The 7,621-nt window shown below is 30.4% G+C and overlaps 1 long non-coding RNA gene across 1 annotated transcript; it reads left to right on the top strand.

The window, feature by feature from the left end:
• Positions 1-4,431: 4,431 nt before the first annotated feature.
• On the top strand, positions 4,432-5,813 carry LOC129759119 (uncharacterized). Its single transcript, XR_008740129.1, has 5 exons — positions 4,432-4,615; positions 4,675-4,743; positions 4,800-4,994; positions 5,227-5,359; positions 5,425-5,813. It is a non-coding gene; the product is annotated as an uncharacterized LOC129759119 (long non-coding RNA).
• Positions 5,814-7,621: the final 1,808 nt, after the last annotated feature.

Raw genomic sequence — 7,621 nt, forward strand, 5'->3', positions numbered from 1 at the left:
CGCATTTGTATTGGTGTCTGGCTGTTCATTCAGCAGCCTGATAGAAATCGATCGAAGTCAATTGGAAAAACAGCTGATCAACTGTCAATCCATTTCAATTGATTTCGATTGAGTTCTGTTGAACACACCTTAGCTAAACGAAGCGTTACTCGCGCAACTGAAAAAAAGCTCGATTTGCATTTTATGCCCTCAGTACCATTAATCAATTTAAAGCATTTCAAGTTAATAACGACAAAAAACAATCTATATTTTATTATTTTTTTTGGTTAGTAATTCCATATTTTTTATTTCTTTTTCCCATAATTTATATTTAAAATAAAATATTTAGTTTTAAACAGGGTGGCCACAATTTTTTCATTTTGAAATTCCCGGTTTTTTCCCGGTTTTCCCGAACAAAAATTTAAGGTTTTCCAGACTTTGATTGTCCAGTTTCCTCGGCATATAGCAAAATTTTCAAAAGCATGATCTTTGTTCATGATATCTTAAGTTGACCCTATCATTTTCCGAAGAACTTGTCTTCTGTTTAAGCTAAGTTTTGAAAATATATTCTTTAGAATTCAGTACAGATTTTTTTTAAATTAAAGAAGTCAATATTTGCAAAAAAAATCAAATTCAATTTTTGAAACGTTATTATAATTGTATTTTATACAATTCAGTGCTTAAAAGTTAACTTTTGGACACAGAAAACATTATCGAAAAGTGATAATTTTTAATACAAACTGTTTTTTGTCTGCAAAATTACAGTCCACTACTTCATCACAAATTTTCAGTCATTTTGCATAATCATTGACATGTGGTTATTTGCAAGATGCACTTCTTGTAGGTCAATTAATGGATTTTCAAAGGATTTTTCAAAATTTCATTAAATTGTGTGCGCCACTTGTTGCAAAACTCGACGTAATTATCCACCGAGTTGGATGATAAGCCTCGTTGGGTAAATTTACGACTTGTGTTTAAAAAATAAATTTTTTGCAACTTGTTGCAATGAATAACTTATTAGAAACCATTCCCCAAACATTGTTTTTGCATCTTGAATTCTGACCTCAAAAGTTTAAAAAAGATATGGGCAACAAGTTACAGAGCCTCTATTAAACAGTTTTGGGGATTTTTCAACAGCATTTCAAAGTTTGAGATATAGACCAAATTTAAAACATTTATTCAATTCAGATTCGCCCATTGTTTTATTTGTGTAAAACTAAGAAATTTCATTTTCAAAATGAATATCGGAAAAATTACAAAAGGAATTGAAAATTATGATATCTAAATTTATTAGAATAAAATCAAAAGTATCGTAAATTAATAAAAATATGAAACATTTATTTTTGATTTTCAAAGCGTAGTAAAATTAAATTTTGCAGTTTAAATTGATTGATAGATACTCGAATTAAACTACCTACACTATTTAAAAAATCTGAACTTCAAGACTCATGGATTTTGAGTTCAAGATAACATTTTGATATATTAAAATTGCAAATTTTGAAAGAAATTCAAAAAAGAACAATGTAATTTTTGGTAGTAGAAATAAAAAGTTAAAAAAAAAACATTTCTTAATTCTCTGCTGCACACGACTCCATATTTGGTTTCGAACTTAAAAAAATATTTTTTAGCATGATTCAGAACTGTCAAACATTGCAAACTATATTTCTAATTTAAAAAAAACTGATTTTAACAATTAAAATTATTAAATAACAGATATATTTTCCTACAGTAAAAATATTTCCATCAAATGAAAATCTCAAAATTTTCATTTTTCATTCAGTGTAGGATTAGCTTTGCTATGCAGAAAAATGTGGATTTAATTTCAGTGAAAAAAGTAACTGTTATTTGTTCAATGTTTATGTTGAGTCAGTTTCTCGGGGTAAAATTAGATGATTGTTCCGGTTAATAAAAGAGTTATATCATATTTTGTAATGTTTGCTTGGAATTAACTCCTGTATCAGGAAAAAAAATCTTATAAATTTCTTCAAAAACATGCTAAGCAAAAGCTAACTTTAAGGATTTATGCAAAAAACAAGTTGAAAAGTGGAAAAATAAGGTTTTGAAAAAGACTCGACAGTGTACATAAAATTATCAGAAACTATGAGCTAAGTTATAAAATGCATTTTACAATAAAAACATGATATGTACGTACTTCTTTTCAAATCTGTAAAGCTTTGTTTCACAAATTGATTGTGCCGTCATGAATTCGTATCATTTATTAGATTCTGTCAAATCTAGTTCTGGTGATATTGGGTTTTGAAATTTAAAAATTCCTAAGTACTAAGCAAAATACATCATTGACCATTGATAACTAATAATCATCAAGTTTAAAAATCCTCAAGTTAAAAAAGCAATAGAAAAAATGTAACTATTTGTGACATCGTTGAAGAATATTTATGAGCTTTCGATATCAAAGATTTAAATTCAATTTAAAACTTAGTTGAATACTTCAAACTTGATTTGACTTATGCTTTAAAAAAATATTTGATTCCTTCTGATTAAAAAACTATTCCAAAATATCGTTAAATTCTCATAATTCACCAGACTGTGAAAAACAAACTTAAAGGACGCCGCAGTTTGCTCAAAAGTTTCAACTATTCACGGTCTTCGTAAAAGTTAATCATTGAATCGAAACCTAAGATTTGAGTATCTTATAAAAGTTCTGAAATGTGGCTAAAAATTGTTTAAAGTTAACCCCTGAATCTCGAAAACTAGAGCCGGCAGAAAACACCAAACTGCATATTTGGATATGTCGCCCTCGAATTAGTCACATTAGCTGTCAACCCCCCTAGCAAACCAAAGAACGTTTATTTGGTTGACTTGTGCATTCGAAAAGAAATAAACTAAAAATAATCAATATTATGGCAATTATTTTGTTATTTTGACATGCGTCACTTAAAATACAAATATGAACATTCAGGAAATATTTACACTGTTTTTTTTTTTTAAATTTTATTTCAATATTCGTCACGGATCAGGTTAGAAATCAGTTCATTAGACTTTTTCGCAAATTTTCAAAGGAATCTTAACATAGCCAGGCTTTAAAAAGTGTAATTTAAATTTTCTGAATAAATTATGACCAGTGATCGAAAAAAGTTAATTTTCCAATCAGTGTGGTTGATAGGAGATGGTTTCTTTTTTAACTATGCAAATTTTCGGCAATGTCTAATTTTTATTATTAAGCTACGGAAAAATACCGTGTCGTGCATAAAGATGATCGATTGTTTTGTGTCTAACTCTTAAGTTAATAACTATCACTGGAAAAATATAGTTTTCTCATTTTTTCCATTTCCATTCGAAATTTGCTTGCTTTTATAAGATTGAGAGTTTTTTTTAAACTATTGTAATGATGTTTAATGAACAAATTTTAAGAGGTTTTTTTTAATTTCTCATCTAATTTTTCGGGCAGTTTTGAATTCTAGGTTCCAGTAAAATTAGTTAAAAGAAATTAAATTTTGAGGTAGTTGAAGAGAAATCTGAGAGTGTTTAAAATTTCCAAACTTAAGATATTCTTCTTACACAATTTTGAACTGTAAAATTCTGAGTTGGAAATTGAATTTTGAATTTTGATCAGGGATTCAATCTTAGAAAAAAAAATGAATATCGGTTTTCTTTGGTAAATTTTCCCGGTTTTGGATCTGAATTCCCGGTTTTTTCCCGGTTTTCCCGGTTCGATTTTCAATTCCCGGTTTTTTCCCGGTTTTCCCGGTTCTGTGGCCACCCTGTTTAAAGTTTGATTAAAAATTCAATAAACTAATTGCATCATACATTCAACCGGAATAGAAAATAATTTCATTCAAAAAATATTGATTCTAATACAAATTCTTATCTATAAATGTTTCAATTTAGAAGATCGACCTTTTCGTTATGATGCGTCAGTAACGCTTAATTGAGATATTGGGAGTGTTCTATAAAAGTGCTATAAAAGAAATCGATTGACGATTGAACAGCTGATTGATTGAACAGCCATTCACTACTAACGCGCGGTTTCTCACGGAAAATTGAAATGAATCCATTATTTTGGTCCTCTCAAAGGCTATCGTGATCAGTTTTGACTGGTTTCGATCCAATCCGATTAGTTTTGACCAAAGCATAGGCTGAGTGAACAACCGTTTACCGATTGAAACCAGTTTCTATCGCGTACGGAACAGGCCTATTGATTGTCCCTTTAGTGACAGGGCCAGCCTCCGCCCGCGTGTGTATCCTCATTCCACTTGCGCAAAAGAGCAAACCAATATGTAAAAGAAAAATTGAGTGAGATTGTATAGAAAACTCAAAAAATAAGTAAGATTATTGCCAGACTGAATTTGTTTTAACCTAAATGTAAATTTATTTGTTTTACAAGATTTCGTTAACCGACTGACTCGAGTTTGTTTAAGGAAAGGTAACTTTATTCTCAAATAAAAAAAAACATTTCTTTGAGAAAAATACTTCTTACAGGTGCTGCTTTTGGAATAATGGATTCGAGAAAAAAACGAAAAAGTGCCTACCGAGTTCCTGTTGGTAATGATCAATAAGCTGCTCGAAGTTTACGATTCCACCGGCGTGTTATTCAAATTTGAAATTGTTTTATTATTTAACCAACCCTCAGCAGTTGTCCAAGAAAAAAATTGACCAAAGAAAGGTAATTACAAAGGTAATACATATATTATATTATTCACATTTCTTAGTTTTAATGTATGCCTTACTTTTCAGGATCGTCGGTACTTGATAAAATTTTCCTTTTGCGGAAGGCTTGAGCCAAACTTAAAATTGACACTAAGGGTTCGTTTTTTGTGTTCATTTGACTATCATGGTGGATTAATTCGTTTCGATTATAGGATAGATACCTCGTTCCTTGGTTTTTCATGATTTTGATGACCTGCTGTATATGTTTTCATATCCATCGAAACATAACGAGAAGGATGTCCAAATCTTCATCAGCCGGGAGATTTGTGAACAATCTTTGTTTAATTTGGTTTACCACAAGTTGTTTTACATGCTGACGTTGATGGACTGGTGGAAGGTGATGAAAGGTGAGGAATTTAAGAATTCAAACGACAATTTTTAATTATTTGTTAAAATTCATATCCGTTTATAATTATGTTTTTACTTAAAACGCGAGTACCGGTTTTAACTATGGAAACGAAAACCTAAACCATAAGTAGCATGTCTCCTTTCTGAACAATATATATCTTGTACACCTTATCACTTTACGAAAAGCGTTTGTTGTTTCAGAAAACTTATTTCGTAAAATTTTGTTTACAGGCAAACGCATCTGGAACAATGATTCAACGTTAGACAAAGAAACAACGCGTGAAGCGAGCATAGGTGGCGATATTCTAACATTGTAGTTGAAGTTGGTAGTGGAATCTGAGAAATCTATGTTGATAGTATTAAGGTAAATGCATATGTGCTAATCCTATTGAAGACATCAATTCTAATCCTCATTTTTATTTCACCTAGGCATGTACGCGGACGAATCGAAACAGGCTAAAAAGAAAAGGTTTTAAACCAAAATTTGAAAAATACAAAAAAGTGAATCTTAGGTTTTAAATTTTGCGTTTTAGCTGGCACGTGTTTAATTTATAATCATTGTTTTCAATAGTATTGTAAAATCAAAACATGAGTATAGATCACAAAACTGAAGAAAGTGGAAAACATGCACCGTGAGCGGCATTTTTCAATCAGATTGAAGTTACTTAGGGATAAATCCCATCGCACAAGCCACTAAGTAGGACGAACATTTTTTTGGTGCAGCAAGCACCTATGTGGAAGTAATGTGTGGTTCAGGTGGTAATAGTTTTTCACAAAAAAGAACGATTGCGTTCGCAGTTTTGAAATCAAAAAATAAATTGCGGCTATTTTGATTTTGGTTGAATAAAGTTATTCTTATATTATTTATTTTTTGTTTATTTTTTTCTGGCCGAAAATATTCTTATTCTTATTAGAATTGTCAAATTGAATCCAAGCAATTAAAAGACCTAAATTTTTACGGTACTGTGATTTTAAACCAGCCTGTAAAAGAATGAGTTCACTGAAAAATAAATGCCACGTGATTTTTTTTCGACCTGTAAAATTACGGTAAATGTCCTGCTCCTTTTTGTTACAGGATATTTGCCGTAATTTTACAGCAATTAATTTTTGCTGTGTGGGTCATTGAAAACTTATGTAGCTTCATTTACAGTTTATTCACTTTTTCAGACACTACCAATTTACATCTTTTTGGTACCTGCTAAGTACTCGCGTTGGGGCTACCAAGAGCAACAGGATACGGAAGTCATGCCCTGTTAGAGATGTATTTATGTACACTGCTCTTGACTGATGGTGCGCATTTTACCGACAGCGAAGTGCGGGAAGTTTCGGCCATTCAGTGCAATCAATTATCATATTCCAGCTGGCGTAAGTAGTAGCTTCTTCTGTTGACCTCAGAATGTTATTGCGTTTGTTCTGCAGTAACCAGAATGTAGTCTTTTTGTTGGAAAGCGTAACTATGAAAAAACAGAGTATTTTTAGAAACGATTTAATAAAGATTTTGTGAATGTTTATTTTAAAACGATTATCTTTGTTTTTTTCGAATACCATTTCGAAATGTAAATAAAAGCAAGAAAAAAGTATTTTCTTGCCGCTCTGAAAATTCAGTTTTCATGTAATTTTACTGGCTTTTTGTGTTGCTTTTTTTACACGTCTGTTAACTTTTACAGACGTGTAATAATCCTTGCACTGGAAATTCCGTCATATATGATGCTTCTTTTTATTTACATCATATGTGATGTAATTTTCCAGATTTTTTTGGTAGTGTGTATGTCTTCAAATCTCTAAACAAAAAATCAAAGTATAAAAAAACTATAAACAATGAAACACATTAAAGACAGCATATGTTAATCAATTCTTAAACAAAATTTCAATTTATTTGATTTACTACCCTTGAAATTTCGAAATACGGTTTAATTTTCAGAATTGATAAAAGTTGACGATGACAAAAACCGCAGAAAATATGGAGTTTGTGGCAAAATTTCTTAGATTTCTAAATGTTACATGTGAAGTTTATTTGTTTAAAATATTGTCAAAATCCAGTAGAAGATTTGATAATTCGGCAAAAAAATAGTCCAGAGACATCTAAAGACAAAGATTTTTTTTGTTTTCAGTGATGAATTACCAGTTACCCATGCCAGATTTCACTTTTTTGGGCTTTCTAAACTGTTAAGATTCGTAATTGATTTTTTTTGTTGTAATTGTGATCGCAACTAGGATTTGATACTAAAATAGTAAATGATAAAAAAAATCAGAGATTATTTTGATTCAATAACCTAATAATACGTCACTATTCGAGATTAGGTACTAGCAAGTCATGTATTCTAAATCTTAAATAAGAAGACGAAAAACAAATTACAATTTTGTCAAAGAAATTAAGTTTCTGAACATCTCGAATGTTTTCCACACGGAAAATAAAAAAAAGGTAAAATTTACCTTTTTGCGAGGTGAATTTTTTCCACCCCTCTTTCGAGGTAAATTTTACCTTTTTTCAATTCACCTTGCAAAAAGGTAGATTTTACCATTTTCTCATTCACCTAGCAAAATAGTAAATAATACCGTTTTCCCATTCACTGATTTAAAAGGTAAATGCTTGTTTGTTTGATTGGTTTCTTCAATAATAATTAAT

Source organism: Uranotaenia lowii, unplaced genomic scaffold, assembly GCF_029784155.1.
Source record: "Uranotaenia lowii strain MFRU-FL unplaced genomic scaffold, ASM2978415v1 HiC_scaffold_1086, whole genome shotgun sequence".
Lineage (NCBI taxonomy): Eukaryota > Metazoa > Arthropoda > Insecta > Diptera > Culicidae > Uranotaenia > Uranotaenia lowii.